We start from the raw sequence: 13,002 nt of genomic DNA on the forward strand, positions 1-13,002 counted from the left end.
CACACATGGTCACAATGGAACTCAACCAAGATGAGTATATGTCAGGGTTAAAATCTAGAAAATCTCTCTCCTCTCTAATTTTGGATCCAGGGGAGGCCAGTGGCAATCAGACCGCTAGAGGAATATGGATGGAATGGGAGAAATGAAGAAGTCTTGTTTTCAACCCCAAGTGAGTGGGCTATAGTGGCCCTTTCCATATGGAGTGCATGGCTACACAATCACTGTACTTATCACAAAGATGGTCACATAGCATTTTAAAAATATTTGTTTATTTCTTTAAAATAGGCAGGACAAAAAAGTCTATGTCGTAGTTAACTGTTTCTTGAAGTTGAAGGATACGGTTCTGAACTAGTGAAAGTCAATGAAGGTGATTTATGACAGCTCTTTTATCCAGTGGCAAATTTTAGAAAGGAAAGTGAACAAAGAGCTCTGACACCTTTGAGAGAATAAAACACCCGCAATTTACAAAATAAGTGCTTTAAGTGACCTATGACCAAATTGACAGCCTCTTTAAAAGCAGATATGACTTGCCAAGATAGTTAGAAAAGTTACAACCTGTTCAGAAGGATATGGTATCTTTAGCAGGAGGGGATGACATTTTTGACACCAGAAACATCAAAGGCATTACTCTAAGAAAAGACCAATTAGTTCTCTGGAACATATCTAAATCCAAACGGAATGATGAATTGGCATAAGGATTTTCTTACAGCAGCAGTTTCTGAAATTTTATGGGTCAACAATGGTGAGGTAATTTGAAGCTGTTGCATACCCTAGAAAAGGTCATGTTCTTTTAATCCATTTCTGTTATTGCAGACCTATTGGGGGTGGGACTTTTTGGTTAGGTTATTTCAATTGAGATGAGATGGCCTCATTCAGGGCGGGTTTCTTAATCCTGTTACTAGAGTCCTTTATAAGAGGATAAAACACAGAAGCTAAGAGACGAAATTAAGAGATCATAGAGAAAAGCCATGGAGAAGCTAAGAGTGGACCCACAGAACCATCAGAGAGGAAGCCTCAGGAACCAGAAGCTCGGAGCAATGAAACCTGGGAGTGAAGGACCAGCAGACACCAGCCAGGTACCTTCCCATGTGACAGAGGTATCCTGGATGCCGACAGCATCCTCAGACAGGTATAGTCCTGTTAATGTCTTGAGTTGGACATTTTCACCTCCGAAGAACTGTAAGTTGTGAATTAATAAGTCCCCATTGTAAAAGCATATCCATTTCTAGTATATTACATTTCACAGCATTAGCAAACCAAAACAAATGGAAAAAGGTCAAAATATGTGGTTGAGGCATTGGTGGGGACACTCAATTTTGCCGAGTGCTCTCTGCAAAGATTTTCTTGTGAAAATAGTAAAAGCTAAAACATTTTTCTCCTGATGCTGACTCAGTTAATACATGGTACAGGCAAACACATTCCACCCATTCTGATTTGGTAACTCAATAAATAATAGAAGTATCATTTGAATAAGAAGGAGGAAAAGAAAGAACAGAAGACCGGGGAAGAGGAGGAAGAAAAAGAGGAAGAAGGGAAAAAAGAAGAGGGGGACAAGGTGAAACACCGTGATTATAATCAATTTTAGAGCCTGAATTCCTTTTGTAAATATCAAAAGTAGAAGATAAAGCACTTACTCTGTTTTGGGGGATCAATCTAGACAAATTAATTAAAATGCTAATATAAAATAAAATCAAGTTAATGAAGCCTCTTCTTTTATGTTGTTGGTTTAGATCTTTTCTTGTGAAATGGTGGCAAAAAAGAATGTATGGTAATTATATTTGCTCTTATTGTTGAAAGAAAACTAATTGCGAATGATAAAATCGCTTCTTTATGTAGGCAAATTAGATTTTTGAACAAAAAATTAATCACAAAAATATTATTTCATTATTCTCTTTAAACAAATAAATCACGGTTAGGATTTGAGTCCTTGATTTTGCTCCTGGTAACCACTGTACTCTGCAAGTCCTGGTTTAAGGAAGAATCCTTCTCTTGACGAACAATTCTGAGTGTTGGTCAATGTTTTACTTTGACTTCCCCAAATCAGTATCAGTACTATTTTTCATTATTCATTATTTTACAGTAGAAATACATGCATACATTTTTGGATTAAATAATAGATTAAAATAGAAATAATAGGAACAAGACAATAAAAGCATTCTTGCACATATATCTTTAGGAGGTTACCATTCAGCTATTAACACTCATAGTAAAGAGTAACCAAGGATGTTGATGATGATAAGAAAACAACTAAGCATGGGTCTGCTTTTCATTTTCATTTTATGTGAAAACATAGGTATTTAAAAGAGTGAATTGTTTACATATGTGAACTCTCCTGTCCAGGTCTAAATATTAAATATTTAAATATTAAACATTTATTTGCATTTAAAATAAAATACGGCTTATCCAACATTTAACATTTAAAAAATGAAGACTGTTTCTTGATCATTTTTTGTAAAAGTAATAAAACCCCAGATATTGCCAAAGTTTCAATCATAATATGCTTTATATTTTGTTTTTGTTTTTTAATTTTTTTTTTTTTTTAACATGGGCAGGCTCCAGGAATCGAACCCGAGTCCCTGGCTTGGTAGGTGAGAATTCTGCCACTGAGTCACCATTGCCCGCTCTCTATTTTGTTTTAACAACAGTAATATTTAAGGATATATTCAGGACCAGATTAAAAAGTGAAATTTATGTAATGAGGCAGGGAGTGAGGATGAGAATATCTGTGGAGTTCCGACTAGGTTGCAAGCACATGACCCTTATTCCTCATATAAAGTGTATGAGGTAGTCACTTTTATTCCACTTCGCACCCGTCATACCAGACAGCTCTGGGAGCACTCGGTGAAATCAAGACCTCAACCAAGGGCTGGTGCTGTGAGGGTTCGTGACTCAACTGCAGGAAAGAATTCAAGGACTATCAGTGTGTATAGCCAAATAGTTCAATAGGCTCATGCTGGAAAACCCCGGGAGTTCTTTGCTATGATGCCAGAGAGCCCCAGGAATTCTTGGAGTTCTCAGCCAGGGGCTGACACCATGAAGTTTCTTCACTTAACAGAAGGAAACAATTCTTAATATTTGGGTGTGATTGGCTAAATAAAGTGAGTTTTTAATAAAATCTGCCCTTCCCGGGAGTTAGGGTCTATTTTGGCATATTTCTTCAAAGGCTTTTAATCAAGTGTCCCTGAAATAGAATAAAGTTCATCTTTCTTTTGGGTTACCTCTCTAACTTTATCATAATCCACTGGCTTAATGGTACATTTTTTCATTCCTGCTACAAGATAAGTGATCAAAAGATTTCAGTGTCTAAATCTCCTTTTGCTAGTTGGCAGTTGCAGTTGGGGTCATTATTAGGGACTACAGTAGCTTCTGCTGGAACTGGTTTGGCTCGGCTGCTGCTAGTTTATCTGCAAGGGCTTAGGCTTCTGACCATATATGGAGTTTTTCCTCCGGGTGCAGCAGGTGGATGTAATGATATGGATGTGCCCCCAGGTTGGGCCAAAAGAGAGTGAGTGAAAGGGGCTGACATTTCTTGGCAAACTTTTCTGGGATTTCTGAAAAATTTTTTTGGCTTCTGTTTACATTGGGCTAAATTGGTTATAGAGATTAGTTCATATTGGGGCCAGGCCATACTGTAGAAAATGATTATTTTTTCTCTAAGCCATCTAGATGAAAAATGCCCCAATGTTTCAGGAGGCTTCTAAAGGGAGAATTGATAGGGAGAGGAGAATGACCCAGATTTTGCTGTTCTGCTGATTGTGTCTCTGCCTATCAGAGGGAGAAAAAGAGAGAAAGATAGAAAAGGAGGGGTTATTAAGGAGAAGTGAGTGTCTCCACAGAAAGCTCATGGTTGAGCCTCTTTAAGAGACTGAAGCTTTGGGAGTAGAGTTTTTATGAGATTCAAGTTTTGAGCCCAGTCCTAGACCCAGCACCCTGAGTCAGTTGACAGGCCAGGCAACATGCACTCCAGGCATCCCCAGAGATTCACCCTTGTCTGGGCATCTCCAGGGCTTATAAGTAGGTGAGCACAGGATAGGAAAACCCACAACATGGGCACAAGGACTCAACTGGAGGGAGTCTCTAAAAGCATTTGGATAGTTCTCTAGACAGTATAGAATGTTTTGGAGGGACTGTGCCTTGTGAGATGTGGAAGTTCGATGCTATACAGATGTGAGTTATAAATTAGGTCCCTGACTGGACAGGGATCCCAATGGCAAAGTAGGAGGTGCCTGAAGAAACATCCAAGTATTATGAGAGGGTCATCTAAGCCTTGTACATTTAACACTTGTGGCCTGGAGTAAAAACACATTGCCCTGGGATGGCCACAGGGCAGCAGAGCCCCTCAGAGTTATGAGTGGGGTAGGGGGTCCCCACAAGGTGGGGAAAGAATTCCCCTTGTACTTTGACCTGAAATTCTAAACCAAGCCCACACCTCACCCATCTTTCTGCATCAAACCCTACTCCCTTTAGCTGGTTCATTCATATTCTGCCAAGGTTTTAAGAGACCCCGAGGGCAGGGATAGGTGAGACAGAAAAAATAAGGCTGATCTGTTGAATTTGGATTAAAGTTTTAAATGAGGGTGGTAGGACCTGAGAGTTCCTATGCCCTTTGAATAATTTCCAATGTTTAGATCTATTTCACTTAGAGCTGTGACCTGGACAATTAGAAAAGTCTTTGCTTTTTTTCCCAAGGCAGTTCTCTGGCAGCCCTAGGGAAATTCCAGTAGTACTAATATATCATAGACTGTGATAACCTGCCTCATCTTTACCATAGAAGGAGGTAAAAAGAGGAAGACCCAGGCATAGCTCATAGACAGGCCAGCAAACTTGTGCATGACTCAGAGAGCTCCTCCAGTCAAGCCCCAAAGAATGGCATCAACTGTTACTCATTTAACCCTTGAGTCTGCATGGTGTAAGGCACTCATCCTTCACCACCCTCTAGGAGAGGGGGAGGTCAAACAAGTCAGCTGAGATTATTTTCTGTGACCAAAGAGAAGTAATACAGAGATGGAGAGCTTACCTGTAGGAAGTGCTATAGGTCCCTTCATGGTCACCAAGCTGATATCGGACAGCCCCAGGAGTTTTTGGAGAATTTGAGACCTCAACTAAGGACTGGTGCTGTGAGGGTCCTTGACTTAGTTGCAGGAAAGAATTCAAGGACCAATCAGTGTGTACAGCCAAATAGTTTAATAAGCTTGATGCTGGAGAGCCCTGGGAATTCTTGGAGAAGTCGAGAGGTGGACCAGGAGCTGACGCCACGAAGTTTCTTGACTTAGCCGCAGGAAAGTATTCAAAGACTAGTCAGTGTGTACAGCCAAGGAATCCAAGGACTAGCCACTGTGTATATCCTAAAACTTCAATGTGTAGCAAAAGTACACACTTGAAGGGGGCTGAGTTCGGGTGGTCTCCAAAAGATGAGAAGCCCTCTGAAGTTTGGATTTCTGCATTATAAGGACTTGGAGGGGCCCTTCCCCCTCTGATTATGCTGCTAAGGGATTGATGAGTTCCACTTTTTATTGGTTCTTTTTTTATCACCTGAATGAGGGTTAGTTGGATGTATGCCAAAAGGAACTTTCATTATGGGTCTTAGGGTCACTCCCTCCCCTTTCCTTATCTAACCTGTGTCACCTGTGTCCATGTTTCACTATTACATATTAAATATTCTTTCATTTTTTCTTTTTTTTTTTAGGTCAAGAGTCCCTGTTAAATTAGGAGAAAGCATATTTATATCAGCTGGAAATCTGAAATCTCTTTCCAATATCATATCAATCCATTAAATCTAGATTCTTGTTTTAAGGACTGAACTCTATTATCTAATTTTTGCCCCACATTGTCACTGGCATAGAGTTTCTGAATTCTGCTTCTGCCATTTCTTTTTTTTTTTTTCATTAGGGAGGTTGTAAGTTTACAAAAACTTCATACATAAAATATAAATTCCCCACATACCACTACATTATTAATACCTTGCATTAGTGTAGTACGTTTGTTACAATTCATGAAACAACTTTTCATAATTATACTATTAACTATGGTCCATCATTTACAGTGGGTTCGCTGTGTTGTACACCCCTGTGTCATTAAAAAAAAATATTCTAGTAATCCATATACAACTTAAAATTTCCCCTTTTAACCACACTCAAATATATAATTTAGGGCTGTAAAGAAATTTGACATCTCAGACTTCTGGCAGTTTTTCTACTCCCTATGACTTTTCAAAGACTACAGAAAAAGCTTTTGTAATCACAACTACATATAGAAATAAGCCGAGGGCAGGATCTTTAACTGTTTTATTTCTAATTGTATTAATATGCAAACACTCAGAACAGTGCTGACACTTAGAAAACACTCAAGTATTTGTTGAATGAATGAGTGAAATATAACACTAAACTGGTATTAATTTGCCTTTGCCTAAAGACATGGTTTCAAAATGTTTAAGTGCTGTCTTGCTACCACGGATAATGTTTTTTTCTCCTATTCTGAATTTAAATTCACTCGTAGTACTTTCTGTTTTACTATATCTAGCTTGAAGATTCTCTCTTGTAGAAAAAGACTTGACATAGATATTTAGAAAAAATGAAATCCTGTGGGGGAGCTTTTGGGATGACAAATATTCCCTGCCTTCTGGGATGCTCCTCTCAGTAAAGGCTTCTGACTACATATGCGCATGTGGCTGACTAAAACTAAGTAAGTTTTTATCCTTGTTTAGTTCAGTATAAGAAACCAGGCCAAGACCATTGTTTCACAGAATTCCAGAAGGGGTGCAAGATCTAACCTTCCCCAGCCCACTCTTGCCTGGCCTTCATTTTAGGGGGCTTGTTGTGACCCTGCACTTCTCCTAGGTAGTAAGTGGACCAAGGGGAAAATATGCAGCAGTCTTTCAGAGTCCATGCTTTCCCATCACGCTCCACAGAAAGCTTCCTATCACTACAGGGTCTAAACCCTAAAAATGCTATCAGCACCACCTGGGAGGATTGGAAGTCATCTGACACAAAAAGCTTCATAGATCTTTTAACAATTATTTACAAATGACTATGGTAAGTGTTATATTGCATAGCATCCATTAAAGATCAAATATACACATATCACATCAGAGACTAGACTGGGAAAAAAACAAAACAAAATATTCTACCTACATTAGTGAGGATGAACAATTCTCAATGGTGGCTGTAGGAGAAGAATCCACTGGTTGTGTAAATAAAACTGTAGAATGTCACTTCAGGCTGAAAATTAGTGTGATTTTAATTGTGCACTACAACCAAGCTGTAACCAGTCATTGATAATTTAGAATGTAATCCCAGGACAATATTAAGCAAATAGCCTACTGTGCTTCCTGTGAAATAGGAGGAGGGCATTTCTGTATTCCAGGACTTCTTGGGGTTTCAGAATGGGTTTATATGATTTTTTTTTTGGTAGTTTTTATTTATTCTATTAGTTTTTTTAACAAATGTTCGTTGCTGAATGTTTTTTCCCCCAGTGTATCATTGTTTTACTGCCCTTGTAGTACTGGAATTTAGTTGGAAGAATAAAACATTTACTTCTAAAAAAAAAGATCTTCAAAGGCAACTCCTGAGGACTTCACTGAAACTGTTTTCTGGAATTTTATGTAAGAGGTCACTTCAAAAGATCTGAAGATTCGAATGTTAGGAGCCTGTGGAATCCACAGTTGGAGAAGGATGTGGGGCTGGAGATACTGTGGCATAGCCCACGTTAGGAGGAGGGATCAGCTGTCTGGATTCATCATTTCTCCTGATATTTCTTCTCTCTTGGTCTTGTTGAATCTGTGCCCGGTCACCTTGGAGGTCAGATTCTGTAGGGAAAGTATGCCATCACCTGTGGGGCTCTTCCGAGCCTCACCCTTGCCTGCTGAAGATTCAAGTCATTACTAGTTGCTGTGGCACATCCCATAGCACCTGCAGAACCTTTGACTCCAAATCAGCCTGGTGTATTACCCCTTCCACACTCAACTCATGATTTTGCATAGATTTCCATAGATTTTTAAAGATGGAATAGATACTCACAGACAGGAAACTGACAAGACTGATACATTGTCCAGTTGTTCGAGTGATTAATTGAGCCTAATATACTCCCAGGTTTAAGGCACATGATAAATACTGAAGAAAAATTAGAGTACATATGTTCACAGCCTTCTCTCTCTCATGTGTGTGTCCATTTTTATCCTTTTTGAAGGTAGGCTTTTTTAGTCAAGATCTGTGAGATAGATAGAAAGGAAAATTGAAAGAAGACTGGAAAGTCTGAATTGATTTACATTAGAAAGGCAGGTACATCAATTCATATAGGCAGGAGAAGAGAAGAGACAGAAGAAAGGGTGGGGAGAGAAAGACAAGATCTTGCTCAGTCTGCTTTTGGGGATAGTTCTAGGGGCAGAGTGAGTGCTTAGTGCCTGAAGTCCCACTGAGCTGGCACCTCTTATGTCTCTCTAAATGTCTGAATGGTTTCAAATCTTCTTTTAAACTGGATATTTTAGGTTTATATCTGTGTTTTTGTTTAATCTGTTTTAATAAAAAATGGCACCTTGCCTAGACTGACTAGAAATCAGGTTTTGTTTTCAAACTTATCAAAGAAGAAGCCAAGACTTCTTCCAGTCAAAATGGAATAGTAGGGACCAGATTTATGCTTTCACCAGCAGCAAACAAATTAAATGAAAAATAGTTATGAAATGATGGATTTCAAGTCAGTGGACTTATGGCCATGAAGAACAGTGATATATGAGCCACAGGAAACCAACAAAGTGAACGCTACAATTGCTCCAGCTTTCTGCTTTGGAATGTTTCTAGGTTGAAGTTCAGGAACTGGGACCCAGGCAGAGCCTGACAGACGCCTTGAGATGAAGAGCCAAAACTGAGAGTCCAGGGAGGAGTAAAGTGAGTATAGTTTGTAAGCCAGAGTACTGGACAAGAGAGTATGTCACAAAGAAAACTCTGAAGATCCAGAGAGGGCCTTCTTGATTAATCAGCATGATATCAATAGGTACATGATGCTGACTAATCAAGAAATGAGGAAACTACCTGAATCCAGGGAAAGTAACATCCAAAAAATCAAGGGAACAATTTCTGGTGCTCAACAGGTTAGGATAGTGCGTGTTTCCATTAGAAAAGACTAGAAAACCTTTTCCATCATAAAAGACGGGAAAATCATTTTAATTCAGAAGCCTTAAGAGCAATCTCAGAAGGGTTTTTCTCAGTAGGGGAGAAAAACAAGACATAGATTAAACACATGTCTAGCTCCTGCTAAATTTAAAATTTAAAACCAAGACTTGACAGAATTAAACTGTTTCCAAGTAATTTGTGTCCTAGAAGAAAACCCAAACATATTTATATGAATATAAAATATCTATAGCTCAAAAAATTAAAGCATACTATAGCCTTATGTTTCATTTTTATAAAATTCACAGTGTTTTGCATTCAATAAAAAATTACCAGGGATGAAAAATAAAACAGGAAAATAGGATGCATAAGGGGGACAAAAAAGAATCAAAATCAATCAAAACCAGCCTAGACCAAAACAGGATGTTAGAAAGAGCAGACATTGAACCTTAAAAGTTTTCAAAACTTTTTTAAGCAGAAACATAGACAATACAAAGAGTCTTCGAAAGTCTAAAGACTGAAAAAAAAAATACACTGGACCAAATTAATGGCAGAAAAGGCTAATGAGCATGAAGACATAGCAACAGATCCTACCTTAAATGAAACACAGAGACAAAACAGAAAACAGAATATTAGTGAGTTGCAGAACAACATCAAGCAACTTAAAATGTGCATACAAGGAGTTCCTGAAAGATAGAGGATGGGGAATAGAAAAATATTTGAAGAAATAATGAGCAAAATTTTTCCTAATTTGATTAAAACTATTAACCTCCACACAAATCCAATCGCAAGAAGAAAGAAAACTATGCTAATGCATATCATATTCAAATTATTCAAAACCAGAGGTTAAGAGATAATCTTAAAATCAACCAGAGAAAAAAAGCTGTTGTATACAGAGTAGCAAAGAAAAGGATGACGATTGACACAATGCATGTGAGAAGAAAATGGAGTAACATTTTTAATGTATGAAAGAAAAAACTTAACCTAAAATTTAATGCTCAGTGAAAATGTTTTAAAATGCAGCCAAAATACTTTTTCAGATATACAAATACTGAAATAATTCATCACCAGCAGACTCATTTAAAAAATGTTAAAGGAAATCTTTTAGACAGAAGGAAAATAGTATCAGACAGAAATCCGATTCTTCAAAAATAAAGAACACCTAAAATAATAACTATAAAAGTAAATTTAAAAATCGTATTGTTTAACTACTGTTAAAAGACAATAATACAGTGGCCCCCACAGAGTGAAGACGGGTTCTCCCTAGAGAGGGTGGGGCATTCAGGGGCAAAGAGGAATTGATGGAACACTAGAATGTCCTGAAGTAGGGAAGGTTTGAGTGTCTGTTACCAACAGCTCTCATAATTAGGCAAGTCCAAGTATAGATAAGCCCAGATGGCAGTTCAGGAAGAGTGGCTGAGGTGTTAATTAAAAAATACTACTCTGACCTGTCTCACTGAGTATCAGCCAGCACAGTCTGACGTCCCCAGCAGTCTGGGCTTGCATTAACTTCCTAAGGTTTCCACTAGCCTCCCCTGGAATACAGCTGGGTTTCTTTCTTCTTCTGATTGATTCCCTTTAGCTTATTACAATTAGCTGGCTTGGTGGCACAGTTTTTCATGCCTTTTAACAAACATGTATTTTTCCTTTAATGGAAATAAAGATATGGGCATAATATCAGTTACAAGACTCTCTCAGGTCCTTGTCTTGATAGAGAGCTATAAATATCTGGGCCACTGTAGGACAGTAAACCTAACTAGTGTTTGCCCTGAGGTCCCTACTGGATCTGAGGCCTCTTGGCATCCCAAAGGGAATCCTTATGGAAATAAACCTGTCCTTATGGAATAAACACATCCCAGGGCCAGCCCACTAAATCACTGCTGTCTACCTTCAGATTTTAAATCTTGAAAGGCACATTCTTTTGTATCTCTCATCAACTTAACTCTCAATACCTATTTGTTTCTAAATGGCAGAAACATAAGAATATAATTCCCACCCTGCTCACTTAAGTGGTGCTGTCCCAAAGGTCTCTAAATAATCCCCATTCTGTAAAAGTGCCTTAATGGCAGAACTTGCTGACCTCTAGCTGCCTCAAATACAGTCTTGCAAAGTGCTAACTCTGTGAACTAACATGTTTCTAATATGAAGTAAATGTTGTCTGTTATATACATTACTGACTACAAGCTATAGATGGATATAGAAAATTGTAGAGGGTTTTAAAAAGTAAATTGTGTAGTCCATGGCTAACTACAAGCTCTGAATGAATATGGAAAGTTGTAGAAAGTTTGAAAAAGTGAACTTTGTAGTCGGTTGCTACAAGCCCTTAATAAATGTGGAAAGTTTTAAAAAGTAATTTTTTAGTCACTGCTAACTACAAAAAGTTGTGAAAAATTTGTGAACATAAATTCTGGCTATCACATTCAATGCTAACCAAAATTAAGACTGTTTATAATGTTAAAAAAACTTTTGTGTAAAATCATGTATGCAGTGCTTGCTTTGGCAGCACATATACTAAAATTGGAATGATACAGAGAAGATTAGCATGGCCCCTGTGCAAGGATGACATGCAAATTCGTGAAGCGTTCCATATTTTTAAAGAAAAAAAAACATGAATGCATACAAAAGTGGAATTTAGTTTTCTTGGTAAAATAATGTAAATTGTTGGTCTACTCTTAATGAAAAGTTATAAAAAGTTTTTCATAAACATCTGAGTACTCCGTCTAAAAGATTAAAATTTTATATTATATCAGAAAAAAAAAAGACAATAATAATGTAATACAAGGACTATAACTTATTTATTTAAATCAAAATATATGACAACAATAACCCTAAGGCTGGGAGAAATAGAAGTAAGTTCCTCTCCTAGGGGGAGAAATAAAAGTAAATTTCCTATTCTATATTTTAGTACAAATTGACAAGCTGACAAATTTGAAAAGAAGGAAAAAAAGTTAGAGTACTAACACTGTCTGATTTTAAGAGTTATTATAAAGCAAAGTAATTTGCAGTTTGGCATAGAGATGGACAAATAGATCAATGTAACTGAATAAAGAATCTAGAAATAGACATATATATGCCATTCGTCTATATATGGATGACAGTTTTGACAAAATTTCAAAAAATTGAGCAGAGAAGGGATACTAGAAAAATTGGATATCCATATGCAAAAAACACTTCTAGCCATAACTTGAACCAGATACAAAAATTAACTCAAAATATATCATAAATCCAAATATAAAAACTAAACTATAAAATTTCTGGAATAAAACATAAGAGAAAATTTTTGTGACCTTGGTTGACAAATACAGTTTTTAGATACAAATCTAAAAGGATAGTGCATTACAGAAAAAATTGATAAATTGGACTTCATCAAAATAAAATCAAAATCTGCTCTTCAAAACAAACACTGTGAAGAAAATAATACCAACTACATTCTGGGAGGAAGTATTTGCAAATTATGTATCTTATACACAACATGTATCGAGAATATATATGGAACCTCCAAATCTTGACAATAAGAAATTATTGCCCATAAAAATAGAAAGAGTTGGCAGATATTTCACCTAAACAACATGTAGATGGCAGACAAGCACACGAAAAGACACTCAATGTCAATAGTCATTGGGAAATCCATTCTAAAACCAAAATAAGGTACAACTGCTACACACATATTAGAATGTCTAAAATTAATGTCTGACCACAATAAGTATTGATGAAGATGTAAAGCCTCTAGAATACTCAGCTCCAGAAAGTGGTTTGACACTTTCTTAAAAAGTTAAATACACATTTACCTTACAATCCAGCCATTCCATTCTTAGTTTTCTACCCAAGAGAAATGAAAGCATATGTCCATACAAATATATGTCTATGATTATTAATAGAATATTTATTTGTAATAACCCCA

General features: G+C 37.2%; 1 non-coding gene across 1 annotated transcript; it reads left to right on the forward strand.

Annotated features, from left to right (window-relative positions):
- The first annotated feature begins 11,588 nt into the window (after positions 1-11,588).
- LOC143685258 (U6 spliceosomal RNA) lies at positions 11,589-11,695 on the forward strand. The gene has a single exon (XR_013176506.1). It is a non-coding gene; the product is annotated as a U6 spliceosomal RNA (small nuclear RNA).
- The last annotated feature ends 1,307 nt before the right edge of the window (positions 11,696-13,002 follow it).

Source organism: Tamandua tetradactyla, chromosome 5 (assembly GCF_023851605.1).
Source record: "Tamandua tetradactyla isolate mTamTet1 chromosome 5, mTamTet1.pri, whole genome shotgun sequence".
In the NCBI taxonomy this organism is placed as follows: Eukaryota; Metazoa; Chordata; class Mammalia; order Pilosa; family Myrmecophagidae; genus Tamandua; species Tamandua tetradactyla.